Below are 21,100 nucleotides of genomic sequence, written 5' to 3'. Positions count from 1 at the left end.
TCGAGCAGGATCAGCAAAACGTTCAATACAATGTTAATTGCCTATGTTCGAGTCTGAGAATGCACAGACTGTATAATAAACGACCTGACGGTTTCGACTAAAAAAAAAACTCATTCTCATGCCCCAACAAAAAACAATCATTTTGCGCACTTAATACAAAAATAACTATTTTTAGTTTTTAGTCGAAACCGTCAGGTCGAGACTTCAAACTCATTCGAATGCGCCAACAAAACAATCATCTTTCGCACGAAATACAAACACTATTTTTTCTACAACCCCATTTAAAAAATTTTGAATTTTTTAATTTTTGTAAAATTGTCCTTGGATGCTAAAATACTGTCAAAATGACATACTTTGCGACTTGATAAGGATGCATAAATGTCAGGTTTTTTTGACGGTTGTAGAAATTTTTTTTTTAATGCAAAGCTCAATGTGTACACCGTTTTCATTGAGACAGTCAAGAATAAATGTTGTTGTTGTTATCTATTATAATTATATAATATTATATAAATAATTATTTATAGCAATGCAATAAAAATTCAAATAAAACAATTGCTACATAAAAAATACTATGTTCAAAAATAGAAATTACGCCATAACGGCTGAAAATAGGCATACATAATGTTAACAAAAGTGGCCTTACAATTAAATTTTACAGAAAATCAGAATCTATAAAAATACCACATTCCTCAGTTCTTAGTTGTGTCAATTGTTGGAAGGCTGCGAGAGCACACCCTTCGTTCTCTTGCCTAAATTACAGGTAAAATGTTTTCTTTCTAATTAGCCGAAATATACCTACTTATTTTAGGAATCGGCACTTGGCCTTAACGTAAAGAATAATCTCTGGTTGCCTGCATTCCAATTTTTTCTTCCGTGGAAATGAACGAAATTCCTTCACACTTTTGTCGTTTTTTTCAGATCTGTGATTTTTTTGGAAAAACGGTGATGGCACCAACCGCTTTAAAATTCAATTTCCGAGGGCCCCATACTTTTTTTAAATTAATTTCGAATTAGGTTTTAGTGTTACAGCTTCCTGCACAGTCCTCAAATTGCAATTTATTTTATTGTTATTTATAACGAAATCGAAAAAAGAAAAGTATGGGGCCCTAGAGGAAAGACGTATCTTTCAGATAAAAAAAGGATCTTGCTTTCATCTGTTGTGGTTTTAAAGATATGGATGTTTTTTCGACCATTTCAAATCAGGTAAACCCCACCCATTGTAATAGTTATTTGTCACAAGGCTAGAAAATGACATTTTGCAAGTGCAAGCATGGTTTGTGGCTGGCGCCTCTGCCCACAAGTGCGAGCACTTGCAAAATTTTCTAGCCGTGTAATACACAAAATTTTTTCGGCCAACAATTTATTTAAAGCAAAATATAATCATTTTTGTTAAAAAATTACCAGATAGGGAATTTATTTTTCTTCCATTGGCAACATGAAGGAATCAAGAAGCGACTGTGTCACGACAAAAACCAACCAGTTCCTCAAATATTCAAAACCGTCGTCGTCGTTTCTGTTATTCCTAACCCATCGCTTGATACCCCCCTACTGCTATACACAATGTACAGCTTGCGATAAAGGATACAAATTTCAAATTTGCCCGACATCAATATTTTACACTTAAAAAATTGTACAAAAATGCCACATGACACTGACATTTTGCGCTGCCAACCTAAAACCTTTCATTAAAAATTCCTGTGTCGATTTTCTTGTCTAGGCAGGGAAATGCTAGTTTCCAGACGATTTAGAGTACTTAGACGAATGAAAAAACAGTGTTTTTAGACGGAGGCCGAAAAAATATTTTTTCTACGACCACTAGTGTAAAGCAGTGGCGGCTCGTGGGTTTTGTTGTTGAGGAGGCAAACTTGAACAAACATAGTAGTAATAATAATATTAATAAATACACCATAATAACAATTTTTTAAAATATATTATACTAAAAAGGCTATATTCTATCTCGTGATTCGGAAGTCACGTTAAGCCATTGGTCCCGGTCTATTGAGTTGGTCATCATCACCAAATACTGAAGGTGAACGCAAAGAAACGAATATAGATCCGGATAATGAAGATTTGCTTCCCGAAACCTCAAATACGGAAGGTGAACGCAAAGAAACGAATATAGATCCGGATAATGAAGATATGCTTCCCGTAACCTCAAATACTGGAGATGAACAGACGAGTGCTAGTGTAGCTGCACCTACAGCTGTGCCAAACAATATTATTGGTGAGTTGATAAATCTGATTTATATCCGCAACATTTTAAAATTAAAAGTAATTTTTGAGTTGAAAATGGTCGTATTCAACTCGTTGGTGTGTAACTTGACCTCTTTATGGCACTCGTGGATTCAACTCGTTGGTGTGTAACTTGGGCTCTTTATGGCACTCGTGGACTTTAAAACGCTCGTGTTCGATTGTAAAATGTATAATCTGTTTCAAAATCAAAAATCCACCAACACTGCATTCTACCTCGAAAATACAACCGACAACGTCGCCACCATTTGTTTTTAGTGTGTCTGCATGTGTCAGAAAAAAGTGGGGTTATCAAAGAAAACTGTTGACAATCGTTTTGTTCGTAGTTCATCCTGTTTTTTATTCTCATTTTATTATTTTACTCAAAAGGTATGATATGGTAGCTACACATTTTTCATGACATTTACTATTAGTTACCACAGTGACAGATAAGTCATTTGCACCACAATGGTTTTAGTCTCTGTGTGAATTGAAAACTGTTTCTGTCTAAGGTTCTAAAGAACGTTTGAGGATAATTGATGCAATTAGAAAAAAAGGATATTTTTTGTAGAATCAAAGAAATAGTGATAAACATATGCTCGTTTGCAGATGCAAGAAAGACATGTCTAAAAAAAATTACAGCGTTTGCCCGAATTGTCAAGGTTATTTTATTACGACGGCATTAACAAAACCTTTTCGAAATTGTACTGGGAAAAAAGACAGAAAGAAAGGAATTTTAGTAGTGAGTCGCAAGTTGGATATTGAGATCAATGAGAAGGCATGTGATGTGTTGCAACAGCAAGTATTGCCAGTTCTGAGACTGGATGATATTTCAGCAATAATTCGAAATGATGAATTTTTAATTAGTAATGGGAATAAAATGTGTGCAAAGTATCGATCTCCCCATCTGCATAAAATGATTTGTGCTAGGCTTAGATCACTGGGACGATTTCTACTTGAAATACGCAAGTTACAAAATATGTATGTGCAAAACATTTACTCATCAAATGCGAATGCATATTTCTAAAGTTGAAGAGATGGCTGATTTGAAAACGGGAAAAATGACATGGACAATATTTTCAGAGGCAATCCGTTGCAAACAAGCACGCAATAAATATATGCCAGTTTTACACGAGAAATAAGAAACGTGTCCATCAAAATTGCAAAATTTTACAAGTGGGTGGTACGGGTGATTTTTTTTTAACATGTAATATCTGTCGACTTGGAACTCATATACGGAATGGAGATTTGCTGGTTTTATCATGTGGTCATTATCTTTGCCGAACTTGTTGGGATATGCATGTAAAGAGTTGCTATGATAAACCCAGTTGCCCCACATGCAGAAAAGAATGTGTTGATGTCTCTCCTCAAATCGGTGAGTTTTGCAGTTTTGTATTTTCTCAAGTTCAATTGATTTTTTTTTCCAGTCGAACCAGTAATGGATTACATCAAATTAAGATTCGTTGTTTAGACCGGTAGTTTTATCCTTTTAAGTTAATATTGCTATCGTCGTGTGGTAAATTTTGGGATGTTTTCCCCCTACCATCAGTTCCGAAACAGTTTTGGGGTCGGGGGTTAAAGGTTTCAGTATTTCGTTGAGTACTTGAAGAGTCGACGACTTTCAGTCTCATTGCATAGTAGTGTATGAATATTTTCTGTGCGCGTGTTAAATTTTAATTTAATTCAAAATGTTTTCGCCGAATATTCAAGTGAGGTACAGTAGAATCTGTCGTGATTTTCTGACGTCTGCGTGTACCAGATGCGATTGTAAATTTGCCCACGAATTATTGATATGCCCCATAAGTGGCCATACTGACTTGTTATGCCTCTACTTCCACTTACAAAAAGAAGAGATTAGTGGTTTAAATCCTCAAATCAGGGCATTTCCAACAAGAGTAGAAGAAGAATTTTGTCACTTGGGTTACGCTTTTCTGGAATCTTATCCTGAAGATGTCCGTCAAAATATTTGCATAAAGCAAATGACCAACAGAAAATGTCAACCAATGGTCGAGCAAAGCAGAAACCTTGTTTGGAATATGATTGATAAAGAAGACATCGCTATCGACTTTCACTCGCGTTTTAAAATGGCCCACTTGTGCCAAAAGAGCCAAAAAAATGATTGTAATTATGTATAATCTGTTTCAAAATCAAAAATCCACCAACACTGCATTCTACCTCGAAAATACAACCGACAACGTCGCCACCTTTTGTTTTTAGTGTGTCTGCATGTGTCAGAAAAAAGTGAGGTTATGAAAGAAAACTGTTTACAGTCGTTTTGTTCGTAGTTCATCCTGTTTTTTATCCTCATTTTATTATTTTACCCAAAAGGTATGATATGGTAGCTACACATTTTTCATGACATTTCCTATTACATATGTCGTTTTCAATGACATCCGTGCTGTCAGTATGACAGTATGTTGGCACCACTTGCTGTTTCAGTTTAGTAATTTTCAATTTCCTAATTTGGCACGGCAAATTAACAAATTCAAATTATTATTTATCTTTTCTGATAAAAAATGTAGTCTGATTCGGAATCCGTGCACGACTTCGTTTGACCATGTTTTACACCATGTTGAAGATTGAGTTTTATCGTTTGTTGTTGACGTTTCACGAAATATAAATTTCCTTTTACCATAACCTCAATTTCTTGTTTGACATTTTTTTAACTAGGATTTTCTTATAGTCTGAATGCTGGTTATGAATTTGTGTGTACAATCTGCACAACATATTAAAAATGACACTGACAGCACGGATGTCGTTGAAAACGACTATAGTTATCACAGTGACAGATAAGTCATTTGCACCACAATAGTTTTAGTCTCTGTGTGAATTGAAAACTGTTTCTGTCTAAGGTTCTAAAGAACGTTTGAGGTTAATTGATGCAATTAGAAAAAAAGGAAATTTTTTGTATAATCAAACAAATAGTGATAAACATATGCTCGTTTGCAGACGTAAGAAAGACATGTCTAAAAAAAATTACAGCGTTTGTCCGAATTGTCAAGGTTATTTTATTACGACGGCTTTAAGAAAACATTTTCGAAATTGTACTGGGAAAAAAGACAGAAAGAAAGGACTTTTAGTAATGAGTCGCAAGTTGGATATTGAGATCAATGAGAAGGCATGTGATGTGTTGCAACAGCAAGTATTGCCAGTTTTGAGATTGGATGATATTTCAGCAATATAATTTGAAATGATGAATTTTTAATTAGTAATGGGAATAAAATGTGTGCAAAGTATCGATCTCCCCATCTGCATAAATTGATTCGTGCTAGGCTTAGATCACTGGGACGATTTCTACTTGAAACACGCAAGTTACAAAATGTGTGCAGGATTTAAGTTCATACCTGGAATGAATGAACTTTCTGTTCATGTTCAATGTGGTTGAAGAAGACAAAAAAGTGCCTTTATTTTTAACATTAATGGGGGCTGAAGCGTATTCAGTGTCGAAAGATCTGGTGTCACCGGACTTACCCAGTAGTAAAACGTATAATCAGTTAAAAACTGCATTAGAAGCACATTTTAGCCCGAAGAAAATTGTGATTGCCTAACGATTTCATTTTTACCGTTGTAGTCAAAACGCAGATGAGTCGATCAGTGAATTAATTCGAAGACTGAAAAAGCTGTCGCAGCAGTGTCAGTTTGGAACATTCCTGAATGAGGCCCTTCGAGATCGCCTTGTGTGTGGTCTTCGAAACGAACACATACAAACGAAGTTACTGTCGGAGCAAACACTCACGTTTCAGAATGCTTGCTCTACTGCCCTGTCAATGGAGATTACCCAGGAACAAACTAAAAGTCTACAGCCTTCCGAAGGTGATCAAAATGTCAACAAGGTAACCAAAAAAAACCGAACGTCGTAAACCTCACGAAGAAAAAACTAGTAAACTATGTTTTAGTTGTGGAATAAAGGAACATGATCCCAAAGCGTGTCCAGCTATCAACTGGGAATGCTTCGTCTGTAAGAAGAAGGGTCACACGTCAAAAGTCTGCCGGAAAAGGAAAAATAAAGTCAATTTGGTAGAGGGAGATGAAGAAGTCGAAGATGAACAATCATCAGCTCTTACATTGAAACAAGTCCTTTTAAAAGAAACTGTTGAGAATAGTGAGTTAAGTTAATCAATTAATAAGGTAAATGTCAAATCAGCACCTTTTTTGTAAAATTTTTGTCAATAATGTGTCTCGGGTAATGGAAGTCGATACCGGAGCTGGTGTCAGTCTAATATGTGAAGAATTTTATGATAAACATTTTTCTAATGTACCATTAAAATCCAGTCCGTGTTTAGAAGCTGTCGCAGGGTTACCAATATCACCTTGTGGAGAAATAGGTACAATTGCGAGCATAAAATTTTGGTAGTCAATGTCATTGCCTAAGATGCTCTCTTGTGAAACGAACGTGTGGATGTCAAATAGCTGTCTTGTTTATGACATTCACTTCAGTGTTTTCTGTCAACTTCGAGCCACTTGTAAGAGCATTCTCATGAAAATAAGTTAAAGTAACAATTTAGCAAATATTTATTATAACGCAAACAACATCAAAACTATGAAATTAGTATTTAGTCATTTCTCCGTTGTCCTCGTAAACTTTAAGTAGTCGGTTGGGCATGGACAGACATAAATTTGTAAAATAATGCCGGGGTAAATCATGCCATGCCTCACTAATTGCAGTCAAGAGTTGATCTTTGTTTTCAAATCTCACTCGGCGCCTTTTCATGCTTTTAACTACTGTAGCCCGCATATTTTCGATCGGGTTTAAGTCAGGGCTCAAACTCGGCCAGTCAAGAACGTTGATACCATGGTTTTGAAACCATTCTGAGACCCTGTGAGCGGTATGCACCGGACAGTTATCTTGCTGGAAGACAAAGTTATCTTCCGGATAGACAACCCTTACTGAAGGCACCATAATTTCTTCCAAAATCCTGGTATAAATGTGACTTGTAAGGCGTTCTTCAATGTGTACGATTACCCCAGGACTCTTTGCGGAAACCCAAACCCACATATTTACCGAGAATCTACCACTATTATCATTTTTGTGCACATATTTCGGGTTGTACCTTTGATTCCTCGGTCTATAAACGCGCATTCGTCCATTCGAAGCTGACTGAAAAACTTTTTCGTCGCTAAATATTACGTTTTCCCAAAAATCGTTTCCTCGTAACATGTATTCCAGCGCAAATGCCAGTCTTGCCTCTTTATGTCTAGGTGTAAGTCGTATTTTAGTGGCAGCTGAAAATTTTTTTAACCTTGTCTCTCTTATGCGACGACGAGCGGTGTGGACAGAAGCGGGAAAATTAGTTAAGTTTTCAATTTCTTCAATCAGTGCCCGGTCATTTTGCTCTGTTGAGGCTCGAGGACGTCGGGAACCTACTTTTCTATCTAACGACCCTGTTTCTCTCCATTTTCGACTTATGAATTTGACGGAACTTCTTACGAGCCCCAACTGATCAGCTATCCTAACTTCAGAAAATCCTCTCTCCAGCATGGTAATTATTTTCACTTTGTTGAAATAAGAGACTGGCGCCATAATAGAATATTTGTTTAAAAATTAAATAAATTAGTTTTTGGCGTGGTGTTTTGACATTTATATTTATTTTTCAAAGAACGTTGACAAGACAAAATTACACAGAGAAACTTTTTGTTTTTTGACAAAAAGATGAAGTTTCAAAATGATATTGTCTACCAAAATTTAATGCTCGCAATTGTACCTGTCACTGTGTCCCTTGAGTCAAATAGTCAGATTTACAAATTATCCTTAGTTGTTATCAAGTCGGATAAATATTTTGTACCATTATTAGGTCGCAATTGGCTTGATGTCGTACTCCCTAATTGGAGAACTTGTTTGAAACTTCCTCACCCAAACGTCCATCCTGGCCATGTAATCGCCACAGTCGAGTCATCTGAAGTAAGGTTATCCAAATTGAAAACTGAGTTCCCAAGAGTATTTGCTGAAGATAAGAGAACAAACATTACTGGTATAGAAGCACACCTGGTCCTAAAAGAGGCTGCTTCTATGATATTCCACAAAGCATATTCAGTTTCGTACAAAATCAAGGACAAGTTAGAGAAAGAACTGAATTCAATGATCGACAATCGAATGAGTCACGCAGAAATGGCCAGTCCAATTGTCTGTGTTCCAAAGCCGAATGGAGCTATCAGGGTCTGCGTTGATTTTAAGAAAACATTAAATCCTGCACTAAGAACGGATTATTATCCACTTCCGTTTTTAGATGAAATCTGTCAAACACTAGTTGGGGGAAAGGTATTCATAATCTTAGATTTAGCTGAAGCATACCTCCAACTACCAGTAGAAAAAAAGAGTCAACATTTGTTAACAATCAACACACATCTAGGTTTGATGAAGTTTACTCGTTTACCCTACGGAGTTTCGAGTGCTCCTGCTATCTTCCAAAGTAATATGGCGAAACTTTTAAAGGGCCTTCCTGTAGATATTTATTTAGACGATATTATTATAGCAGGTCGAGATGAAAATGAATGCTATAATAGGGTAACTGAAGTGTTGTCATTCGCTATGCCCCGCCTCCAAAAGATGTCACCCAATTAAGTTCGTACTTAGGGTTATTGAACTTTTATGCAAAATTCATACCAATGTTATCGTCTGAATTACACCCGTTATGTCAATTACTGAGGAAAGATACAAAATTTGAATGGTCCATAAAATGTAAAAGGGCATTCGAGAAAACTAAGAAGTTGTTAGAAAATTGTTTTACTTTAAGTCACTATAACCTTAAAAATGAGATAATCATCACTACAGATGCATCAGCTTATGGAATGGGAGCGATCCTTAGCCAAAAGATTGATGGAGAAGTGAGACCGATAATGTGTGCTTCGTGTACACTAAGTTCAGCGGAAAGGAACTACTCTCAAGTCGGAAAGGAAGCGATGGCTATCATTTTTGCTGTGAAAAAGTTTAACAAATTCATATTTGGACAAAAATTCACGTTAATCACGGATCATTGAAGACCTTATTTGATCGAAAGAAGAACCTACCGACTCTAGCATACAGTCGTCTACAACGCTGGGCTATTATCTTGTCAGGGTACCAATACGAGATTCACTACAAAAAGGGCTCAGAAGTTGCTAATGCTGATGGCTTGAGTAGACTCCCGTTGGAAAAAGACTCCGATATTGAGGAAGTCAATTCATTTACAGATATTAGAAGTTTACCTGTTACTGCGGAAGAAGTACAACAAGAAACTAGAAAAGACGCAGAGCTAATAAAAGTTCTGGAATACACGAAACACGGATGGCCAAGCCATGTATCAGAGGAGAAACTGACACTGTATTTTCTAAGAAGAAACGAAATCAGCATTGAAAATGACTGTATCACCTGTAATGATTGCAAGCTTTAACTGTCATTTTGTCTGTCATGTGCCCGTTTTTCTGTTATGTTAAATATTGTTGCATTCATCTTGTCGTTTATCTTTGTGATGTACTCAACTAGTTAATTTCTTGTACTTCGTTAAACTTAATTTCTGTCCTTTGTATTCGTTTCAATTTCTTTTTCATCAAAGTTATTACAGACCTTTTTAATAAAAGGTATTTTGGGTCCCTCACATGTGTGTTTTATTTGCGGCACTCTTCCAACTGGAACCCTCACCGTTTGCATTCCGAACCTTTTTCCGCCAAAAGAAAATCACAACGTAGGGCTCCTCCGATTCGATGACGATCACGACCACATTTGTTACCGTTTTGCGCAGGTTCAAATATTTGGCGGAAAAAGTAATGTATTCAAAAACAAGTAAACAAATTATGGTGCAGTTATTACAGACAGGGACGGATGAAAAACACTCTTCAAAAAAACCGTATCCCAGGTATTACTCATATTTTACAATTCGATTAATGACAAAAACAATGTTTAATTTGGAGCTACGCGGTCAAAGTACGCCGCCGGGAGCTTAGAGCTGGAGGTAACAAACTTTCGGCCGCGAAGGGACTCAGAAAAATAATCTGAATCGGCTTGAGACCAGCGACGTTTCTAGATACTCGGGTTAGTAATGAAAGTCGGGCTATTTCACCGACCAAGAAAGAGTGACAGAGGGCCTCGGGGTTGTACGATGAACTTCCCAAGCCGCTTCGAGCAGAGCTTGCTCCACCTTCCCCAACCAACCGTTTACCGACAAGAACCTAAGATCTCTAGAACCGCGACGGAGGTTTCACGTCAGCATTCCAGAGCCGCATCGAGCAGGGCTTAGGTCCGCCTCCGCTAACGGCCGTAACTTAACCCGTGGTCTCCCCAGAAATTTACTAGACAACCCCACGACTTCCTGATTGAAACCTAACTCCCATAGTGGCGCACTTACAACATTTTACTTTAACTCTTCCGAAATCTAGCGGTGCTTAACAACAACATAAAGAAAACCCGAGTTTAATTCAATCGAACAACACGTAACATTAAACGATGCGAAAATTCAACAAAACAAAGCGCAACATTAAACAATGATCAAATAAACAAAACAAAACGCAACATTAAACAAGGATAACATAAGCAAAAACAAACCGCAACATTAAACAATGAGGAAATAAAAGAGAACAAAACGAGAAGTTAAATAACAATAAAATAGAACCACTTTAAATGGCACAAATATCAGTAAACAAGATAAATCACGAATACAATAATCGCTTGTAATGTTAGACAAAAAGAAAATGGCGGGTCGAGTGCCGTTAGAAAATGTTAGTGAAGAAAAAGAACAAAATGGACGCACGCGGTTCGGACGATGGCTCCGAATTTTCGAAATTACCAGATTGTTAAAAGAAATAAGAAGAAAACGCTTAACGCTTAAAATTAACGAATGGGCGCTTCTTAAAGCAACAGCATGCAACAAAATGAACTCTACAACATACCCTTACCACGAGGTCCTGGTCCCAAAACAAAACACAAAAAAAAGGCAACGAAAGTGGGATAAATTACCCAGGTGAATTAAAAAAAACGCCGGATTCTTCACGGGGACACAAAATATCTACTCGGAACGGTAGTGTAATCGGTTCAGATGTAACTTACAGATTTTTGGAATATTGGATCGCTCTTCGCAAGGTCTGTTCGTTTCGAAAAACCAAACAAAAGTGACCTACCCCCATCAACCACCCGCGCGAGCCCGTTTCATCCCCGCTATCTTTCCGCTTTTCAACAGCGTCGCCAACTCGCCAAGATTACCAACCCCATCCCTTAATTCCTAGTCTAGCCGCTAGTACCTTCCCATTTGGCGCGCTCTCGTGGCGGTACCGGGAATTAAAAAAATTTAAATTTTAAACTGAGTCACTACACACCTTAGGATGTAGAGTCGTAATTCTAAATAATCTTCGAACGTATGTCCTTGATCTATTACACGACCAACATCCAGGCATCGTACGCATGAAACTACGAGCAAGAAGCGATGTATGGTGGCCAAGAATAAACGAAGATATTGAGAAAATGGTAAGCTCTTGTGAATCATGTCAAAGGTTTGCACCAGCCGCTCAGGAAAACAAGTTGATGCCGTGGCCACTAGCAAACAAAAACTGGCGACGAGTCCATGCTGACTACTTCAAATTGGAGAATACAGAGTTTTTCATGATGGTATATAGCAGAACGAGGTGGCTAGAAGTCTTTATTATGCCACAAGGTACCAAGGCAGCCAAGACTATTGCAAAACTCAGAACTGCCTTTGTATGTTTCGGTCTTCCTGAAACCCTGATCACAGACAACGGCTGAATTTGAAATTTTCTGTAAATCCAATGAGATTAATCTAAAGCATTCACCCACCACCTTATTATCCACCTTCAAACGGAGCCATTGAAAAACAAGTAAATACAATCAAGAATAACTTAACAATAATAATAAAATAATAAAACTACTCCTAACTCAATCACTAAGAAGAGTCCTGCAGAAATGATATTTCAACAACTTCCAAGAAAAAAAATTACCTTGTTAAAACCCAATACACTTTCTAATAAAGAGGACAGAAGATACAGAGCGAGAGTCGAAAATTACGAAAATACCACGAGGCAAGACCTTAAAGTCTTTACGGAAAGAGAAATAGTGTGGGTATACGATACCAGAGAAAGAAATTGGTTTGCTGGGAAAGTAATGAAAAATGTAAGTAGGTGTACATATTTAGTACTGACCTGTGGTCGCATTCGATTTGTACACGCCGATCACCTGAAAGCAAATACTGTCCTGTAATAACCATTCCCATTAGAAACCCAGAGAATCTCGAAGAAAACACAACAGAAGAACCACCCGACTTCCGAGGTAAACCATCGAACCAAGAACCGAAGACAGCTGAGCTAGATCCAGCCAACAGTCAACAAGAATTTCCTAGTAACTCGCCCGGAACATCTTCCCAAACTTCCAATAGAACCCACGTCTCCTCCCCTGTTGAACAGAGTCATCTCCTTAGACGATCAAACAGGATAAAGAGACCACCTACCCGCTTAAATTTGTAATTGTCCTACTTGTACGCAATTAAATTAAGAAGATGGGAGTGTTGTGAGTAGCCCTGTATATTAAGTTAAGTTAGTTAGTTAATTCTACGGCGCGAGGTTGGCAGAACAAGAAAAAGAACGTCTGTCAATGTGGCGTCCCACAAAATGTGTGTTTAGTTCCTTATATTGTGTATTTCCAACAATAAACCTTGTTCAATCAATGGAGTTGTATTTCGTCGGATAAAGACACAATACATACCACCTTTTTGCACATAATAATTATTTTGTGTTAGGTACTACGGCGGACAATAAATTTAGGCCGGCCTGTCATTGAGTTGACATCAAAATGTGAAGCTGGCATTATGTTCAACTAACCCCATTTTCGATTTTTGTCATTCTTGTCATCATGACAGGGATAATCAAAATTAAAATTGGGAAAAGAAGCGTGCACCAGAGAGAAGTGCTACTACAAATCAGTTATGTTAGTGCGTCATGATCTGTAAGTTACGAAAAAGGCGAAGGAAACGCCAAACAGCTTGAAAACCTTCAGTTTGACAAACTGACACATCAGTCATAATGACAATAAATGGTCGCTTGCATTGACTTTTTTGAAATGTCAGAAATTTGCCGGCCTAAATTTATTGTCCGCCATAGTAAATAAACTCAACAGTTCAATGTCAAATTTTGGCGGGAGGTTGGGCCAACCCACAAAAATGAAACTTACTCTAGAGATTTCTTTTTTCTGCCAACATACATGTGCAAAAATTCCAAAGCAAACTAGACGAAAATCATTTTGTTCCACACTATAAATACAAAATTCTGGAATAATGACAGGAGACCTGCCCGGGCGTTATTTATTAACGCATTCCCGGCGTGTTACCGGGACTTTCACTTATGAATGCACTCCACGAATGATGAACGAAATTAATATTCAGATGATAAATGATAGGTTTGAAAACTCCTGGACCGTCACAATTTTGTTTTGACTGTACTTGGGTATAAAAAAAATTCCCTAGAGTGTACCTACGTCAAAATCTAGTTACAAAATATATTTAGGTTATATTTTCCTTTTTAATCATTGAACTAAAAATGTTTTGAACACTTGAAGCGAAATGCAGCAACTAAAGGAACTGAAGCAATTCAATCAAGTTTATATAAAACACGAAAAAAATTAGAAAAAGTGACATACGACAATCTGAAAACAAGTTACAAACTCAACAACTAAAATTGAAAATCGCTTCCCATACCTATCCGAGTCAGATTCCGCTAAAGATGTATTGTGGGTGGAACATCCCTAATACCCACATAGCTAACCAATCAGCTTTAATTAGATTTTAATTTTCACAATGCAAGATGCATAGTTGGGTTAAAATCAGAAATGTTTTTTGTTGAAGGTATGGCTTTATAATATAATCATTTGTTTGATAATTTGTCTTTCGCGCCAATAGAATCACCCTAGTTCATTTTGAACTTTCCATTTTAACCTTTTTACAAAATATACCTAGGTACCTACAGTTGCGGAATTAAAATTTCGGGCACTATTGTCAATGTCATGAATCATGATATATACTCTAAAACAACCTTTACGTTAATAACATTATTTTTTACTCTTGTCATGTTTTTGTCTTTTTGTGGCATAATAACGGGTAGGCAACATATCAAAGCGATGATTTAATGTCAGTCATGATGACAGTAGAAGGTGCTTTACAGAGATTTTGTTGAAGTGACAGAAAAATAGTGCCCTAAATTTGAATTCCGCAACTGTACTTAAATAATTTTGCAATTTATTTGACAATGTGAATTTAAACAAATGAATAGTTTGAAAAATCAAAAATTTACAGATACCGACTGGGCAATATGAAAATAACTAATTTTTTGTTCGACACTGTCAGAATTTGAGAATTTTCTCCTGTGTGAACGGATTTTGATAAATGTCACAACTTGTGAAAACGAAACGTCAAGTCAAGTTTACAGATTTTAAGCGATTTGGAGCCTTTAAGGGACTCGTCTAACAAAAAAACGTTGTATTCAACTCGTCCGTGTGTAAATTGGGCCTTTTTTGGCACTCGTGGGCCTTTAAAACGCTCGTTGCACTCGCGTTTTAAAATGGCCCACGCGTGCCAAAAAAGGCCCAATTTACGCAAGAACTCATTAAAGAAACTACTATAACAAGTGAATTAACCTACCTAACAACTGCAATTTTGATTTTGACAGTCCAGATGTTTTTTGAATGTACTATTGCGGACAATAAATTTAGGCCGGCCTGTCATTGGCTTGACATCAAAATGTGAAGCTGGCATTATCGACGCTGTCATGCTGAAACGACTCAAGCGACAAAAAAATCGAAATTGAGTCAAGTACACCATTGGAAAGAGGAGCTTGAGCCGAATCTATCCGTACCATTGAATGCAGCGACACCACGGGTTTTAACGGATTTTTTTGCATTTAAATTTGCCTAAACGCCTTCGTTTTATATTCGACGATGATCGTTTTGTCACACTGCAGCTTAAGCGCCAGTTTTTTCCGCCTTTTCACGATGGTGAAAGTTGTGTGTTTTGTTTCATTGTTTTCTGCAGAATAAACTGGTACGTAATAATTATTATATTTGATAATTATGGTTACTTAAGACTAATTTAATACAATTTACAATAAAAATGTTTAAAAACAATTGAATTAAATAGTCAACATGATAATTTTTGTGTCATGTGGCGATTAAGTTGAAATGTAGTCTGGTGTCAGTTTGACTTAAGCGACGTTTTCTGTACTAATTCTTCTGACAGAAACGCTTTTTTCTGTAGTTTTGAGCAACAACATAACTGCATTTTATATGTGATATGATCTTATTATTTAAAATAATTTGTTTGAATATTAAATAGAAGAAAACATGTTTCCCAATATTCATGTCGCTTGGGACGCTTGCAATGAAAAAATATTGGGTTTTCAGAACAATGAAGACGGCCACGCATATTTCACGCACCGAGAAAATGTTGGCTATGGTTAACCAAAATAATAATTCTGACAGCTGCAATGTGGATGATGATGATCCTTTAATACTGGAAGCAATGAATCAAAAAAAAAATCTTCTCTCGTTAATAAATGCCAAGGATAATAAATGCACTACAGATAATACAGTGCAAGAAAACGTGGAAACTGAGAAAAATCTCATTCCAAGTACAAGTGGTCAAGAAATGCACAACAACTGAAACTATTTGTTACAGACTCGTCCTAAACATGAAAAAAATTTTTCCTTCAAATTCTACTTTTGATAATCACTGGGACGCTGTCCTTATCCGATCCATACACCATTACTCCTATGACAGACAAATCTGGTATATTTTATCAAAATCTTGGCAACGCGAAAATATACAATAGTTTCTTATCTTTACTTTCATTTACTAACCTAAGCTTTTACCAAGAAAAATTTACTTTTATTAAAGAGTTATATCCTAAAAGCATTGAAATCTGTAAAAAATGTGAAAACTTTAACGGAATTTCTACTGGACTTAAATGGCTCATTGGTGCACCCGACGCAAATGATGCCGAATTTTATTCTGCTGCTGTTAAAACACTTCAAAATAAAAATCCTGAAACTTTAACATTGATGCGACAACAAATCCACATCATGAATTCAGCTAGCTGAATGCAAATATCGAAACATTCAATAATTTCACTAAATCAGTAACAAAAAAGTAAATCAACTAATCACTGCAGAACGTGCTACAAGTCACATAGATTTATTATCACATTTAGTCTTAGAATTAAATGAAGAATTTGACGTAATAATTGCTTCAATTTTATTTGCCAAACAAAACATTTTACATCCATTCGCTGTAACTCCAACTAATCTTAGAAATGAACTAAGAACAATTCAACTGCAATCAAATTTACAATTTCCAATATCAATTGACGATGACATAAAATTTTCAAATTATTTCTCTTTAAGTAAAATTTCCGTAATATATTATAACCAAAATTTAATTTATGTAATCAACAATCCTTTAGTCAATGATGAAAGCTTTGCATTGTACAAATTAATACCATTACCTTCCTCATCTAATCAAACAAACATTTTTTCCTACATTGATCCTCCAAACCCTTATTTGTTATTGCGCGTGACGAGAGTACGTTATGGGCAGATGCGAGATCTTTCTTCTTGCACAAAGCTCCCAGAATCAACTTTTATGTGCTCCGTACCTGTAATCTTCCTTTCTTCACAACGTCCTATCTGCAAAGTACGCCTTAGAACTGAAGACCTCAAGGACATACCAGCTGATTGCAATACAAAATCGGTCAAAGCCAACATGGAAATTTGGCACAATTTAAACCCCAACCAATGGATCTACATTGTTTCAAGACCTGTACATGCAACAATATCTTGTCAACCCAACACCGAAAACATCATAGACGTCACACTAAAAGGAGTAGGAATCTTTGAACTTCAACCAACATGTCGTTGCTACACTATGTCAACTACCTTGACAGCAAGTTCAAACATAACAAGAAACTTCACCAACTACATTCCAAAAATCAATATCAACCATGACAATTGCTGCATAGAGAAAGAAAATCTCCTTGAATCAACACAAATGCGACCTCTTCAATTTGATAACTCCGATCTCGATGCACTCCGACATGCCAAACACAAACTTCAACAATTTGATGAAATCTTAGCCAAAGAAGTCAACAACCCATTTTTAGCCGAACACCATAGCATTTTTGGACTCCTCATTGAAATATTAACTGTCTCCATTATTATCATGATAATTTGTTGCTGCTGTTGTGATTGTACCTGGATCCCATATTTTGGAAAATTCTTCCCTTCTAAATCTGGAAGCTTAAGGGTAGGGTTTATTCGTGTAGTTTGGGTTGCAATATTTGAAATGAAACAACCGGCTCTTCAGTTCGCCTACTTTTACCTGAAATGTCTAGGTACCTGCCAGAACCAGCCGGAGGCGTAGTTCATAATCCTCAAATGTCATTACTAAGCTTTTAGATATTTTCGTCTCCCAAACCAACCAAAGTGTTCAAATGTGAATTTAGTGGTAAAATCCTACGTACAGTCGTTGGCCAAAATAAAATAGGACAAAGTAAATTTCCATTGTGTAATTCGATATTTTTGCGAAATCCATCTCTTAGGAAACAAAAGTGTCAAAAATAAAAAAACAATTCTGATAAGTGTCATCATTCGACAATATTTCAAAAACTCAGAATCATTCAATTGAACAAAGTGACAGTGACGAAATGACAAGTGAAAAAACACAACCTAACTTTTTGTAAATCAATCGTCAAGTCAAATCAAGTTGTAATCTGAGACACATACGCCTCAGTTACACTACACAAATTTTTGAATTGTGAAACTGTCTAAGGTAACACTTTGTGCTATTTTATTTTGGTCAACGACTGTACATATTAGCCGTTCACGATTGTTTTAAACACGCAGCAGGCCAGGATATTTTTTTGTTAGATTGGCGTCAGGTCCTGTCATATGACGTTTCGTTTTTAAATATTCACAGTGTTGTCAATTTCGTCATTAACTTAGTTAATAATAATTTACCCAGAACTGCCCTACAAATATGAATGTTTCATTTCAATTAAAATTTTACGATTTTTGATCCTAATGCGTTTAATTGTTTAAAAAATGTAATAACCTTGGGAGCATACAGCAAAATATATTTTGTTTCTATCTTGATGATGATGATTCTGCCTTAATTGTAATAATAAAATATAAAGAATAAATTGGTACAGTTTGATAAGACTGTTATTTGATATAGGTACGAGTACATACTCGTTTGTGCAATGTATGTACATACCTAAGTAAGTATGTATGTACAGGGTGGTCCCGATATAAGCTGCCAAAAAAATTCTGGGTCATTAGAAGGATCTAACAACTCCAAAAAACCCCTTTTCATTAGGTCCAAAACGATGGGGATAAATTAACCCCTATCCACACCCATTCGACGCTGCTGACGACAAAAATACGTACCTACTCAGGAATTCATTGTTGGTGTTTGTAAGGATGACAGTATCTAAGCAACATAGGTACCTGAATCGTTTATGACAAATTTCAAATCTGACAAACTAAATCAAATTAATGACATTTATTAAAAACGCTGTACACTGTGTGCGTTAATTCACCAGCTTATTTAGGTGCAAAAGCTGATTTTGTAGACTGAGATGAATGAGCAATAAATAAAGTGGTGTTCTTCAATGTGTAAATAAATGTAGAGGTAGTGTGTGCAAAATTGTGGAAGAACTGTGTAATAAGAGTATCGTCTTAATTGTGGTTAAATAGCCAAAATAATGTATTGAATAAATTTATTTACACTTTACATATTCGTACTTTCAACTCTAACTGAGAATATCTACTAACTAATGAAAGGTAAACTAGACTAGAAAAATGATTTTATAATAAATGTTCTGTGTGCCTTCCGTTGGCATTTAAGCACATTTGAGTACGCCGGTACCAATTTTCATAAACAGAATTCAGCATTTCTGGGTTTTTACGAATGTGGTTCGCGGCGTCTGTTACGCGTTTCTGGAGTTGGCCTTTTGGATTTATTTCAACTTCGTATACCAAATCTTTCGTGTGGCCCCAAAAATTAAAATCCAGAGGAGTTAAATGGAGGATCGGGGACGCCATCGTATTGGAATCAGTCAGAACCAACCTCACATAAATGCAGATGTAGCTCCACAAAAGTACAACGGGACGGAAGGACCCCTTCAAGAAAACGTTCGCCGTATGGTCGCCTTGCCGGTCTTGAATTACCACGTATTTCGCCATAGAGTAAATGCAAATCGGCGTATTCTTGTTTTGTGAATTTCATAACTTTTTGAAGGATTCGCAAATTTAAAATTAAACTTGACAAATGTCGTAGGTGTTACAGGTACCGTTGCTAAAGAAATTGCAGCCAAGTAACCAGAATTACCTTTTTAAAACCGATTAACTCATTAGCGTACAGCAAATTTTGACCAAATTTTCAATTATTTTTATCTCGAAAACGAAAAGACTTTTATTAGAAACATTTTTTGTGTATGAGTTCTACTCATCGTCACCTATTACTGGATTTCTTCTGGCAGGTTATATCGGGACCACCCTGTATAATCAATTCACTTTTGTAATTACGAACTAGAGTTACTAAATTTAGTAACTTTTATCTTGTGAACACATCTTTTTACCGCGAATTTGGGCTTTTAAAAAGTTAGGTTGTGGATCACGTCATTTGTTTTGTCAAAACTGGTCCAATTCAAAGTATAGTGAAACTAAATGTGATTAATTATTTTGAAGAAAAAAGCAAAGTTGCACTACACAAATACGAACGTAACAATGAAATAATTTTGCATTTTGCCGAATCCGAATCTTCAACCAAATTAACAATATTTGTGGATATGTCATGGATGCTAAAGTTTCCCATAAGCCTTGTTCTTGTCCTTCATTTAAAATTCTAAACATACTTCTGGGACTGAAGCCTGTGCAGCACTTAGGAAGAGTTTTATTTTAGATTAGGATTTACCGAAAAAACATTCGCCACTGCTTCTACAATTTTGTACTTTACGTATTTACGTTTCCATTGTCTCCATGAGTAATTTCTTTCTTAATTTTGTTGAAAGCCTTTAAAATGGGCTGCTTCTTCTGCTTGCTTATTGATGTTTTACTCCGTTTTGAAAATTCATTCATTTTGGCAGTGACAATAATATGACATTTTAAATCATTGCCAACTGTCGAATTTTCATATATTTTGTATAAAAATTTAACAAAAAAAAAGTTCCAGTTAGTTCGTCATTACAAAAATGAATGCATTATATGTACTAAGTATTATGTTTACCAAGAAACAAATGCACAAAATGTAAAGCAAAAAAATCCTCAACAAGACTACTACATAACGATTAACGATATACTAACAAAACCGACCAAAAAATCTTCACACATATACCGGGTGTATTATGAAAAACCTTTGGTGCTATAACTTCCTTATTTTTTATCCGATTTTAATAAATGATATGTCAAACAAAATCGTTTTAAATGGGCTACAATTTGAATTCTGTTTTTGATAAATAATAGTCAACTTTTTTTTTCAAATGGCACTATTAACTATTTTTGCTCAGTTTTATAGAGATTTTTATTTTAAATATGAAAATGTAAACAACCATGCTCATGCATAGAAGCAAAAAAAAGAAATCAAAAAACGATGTATTTTTTTTTTTAAATGAAGCAGTCTCATTAAACAGTAATAAAAGTGCATTCTAATTTTGCAAAGTGACTAAGAGAGCTATGGACATTCAAGACAATGTCTATTTGACTCCGGCCAATAACAGAGATGATTTAATAAAAAGAATCGTAGCAGTATGTGAACAAATACCACTAGAATTTTTATTAAACGCTGCAATGGGCGTCAGGGGAAGGTGTCGAATGTGCCTTAGAGAGAATGGAAGTAATTTCAAACAATTGCTATAG

At 36.0% G+C, this 21,100-nt stretch overlaps 1 long non-coding RNA gene across 3 annotated transcripts in view; it reads left to right on the top strand.

Moving 5' to 3' along the window:
* The window catches only part of LOC138132203 (uncharacterized), a 311,521-nt gene extending 292,200 nt beyond the window's left edge, over nt 1-19,321 (top strand). For all 3 annotated transcript variants that reach the window (XR_011160014.1, XR_011160012.1, XR_011160015.1), the window contains one exon: nt 19,307-19,321. This is a non-coding gene — a long non-coding RNA (uncharacterized lncRNA). The remainder of the gene's footprint in view (nt 1-19,306) is intronic.
* Nucleotides 19,322-21,100: the final 1,779 nt, after the last annotated feature.

This window comes from Tenebrio molitor, chromosome 1 (assembly GCF_963966145.1).
Source record: "Tenebrio molitor chromosome 1, icTenMoli1.1, whole genome shotgun sequence".
Lineage (NCBI taxonomy): Eukaryota > Metazoa > Arthropoda > Insecta > Coleoptera > Tenebrionidae > Tenebrio > Tenebrio molitor.
This window is presented reverse-complemented; position numbering and strand designations above follow the sequence as displayed.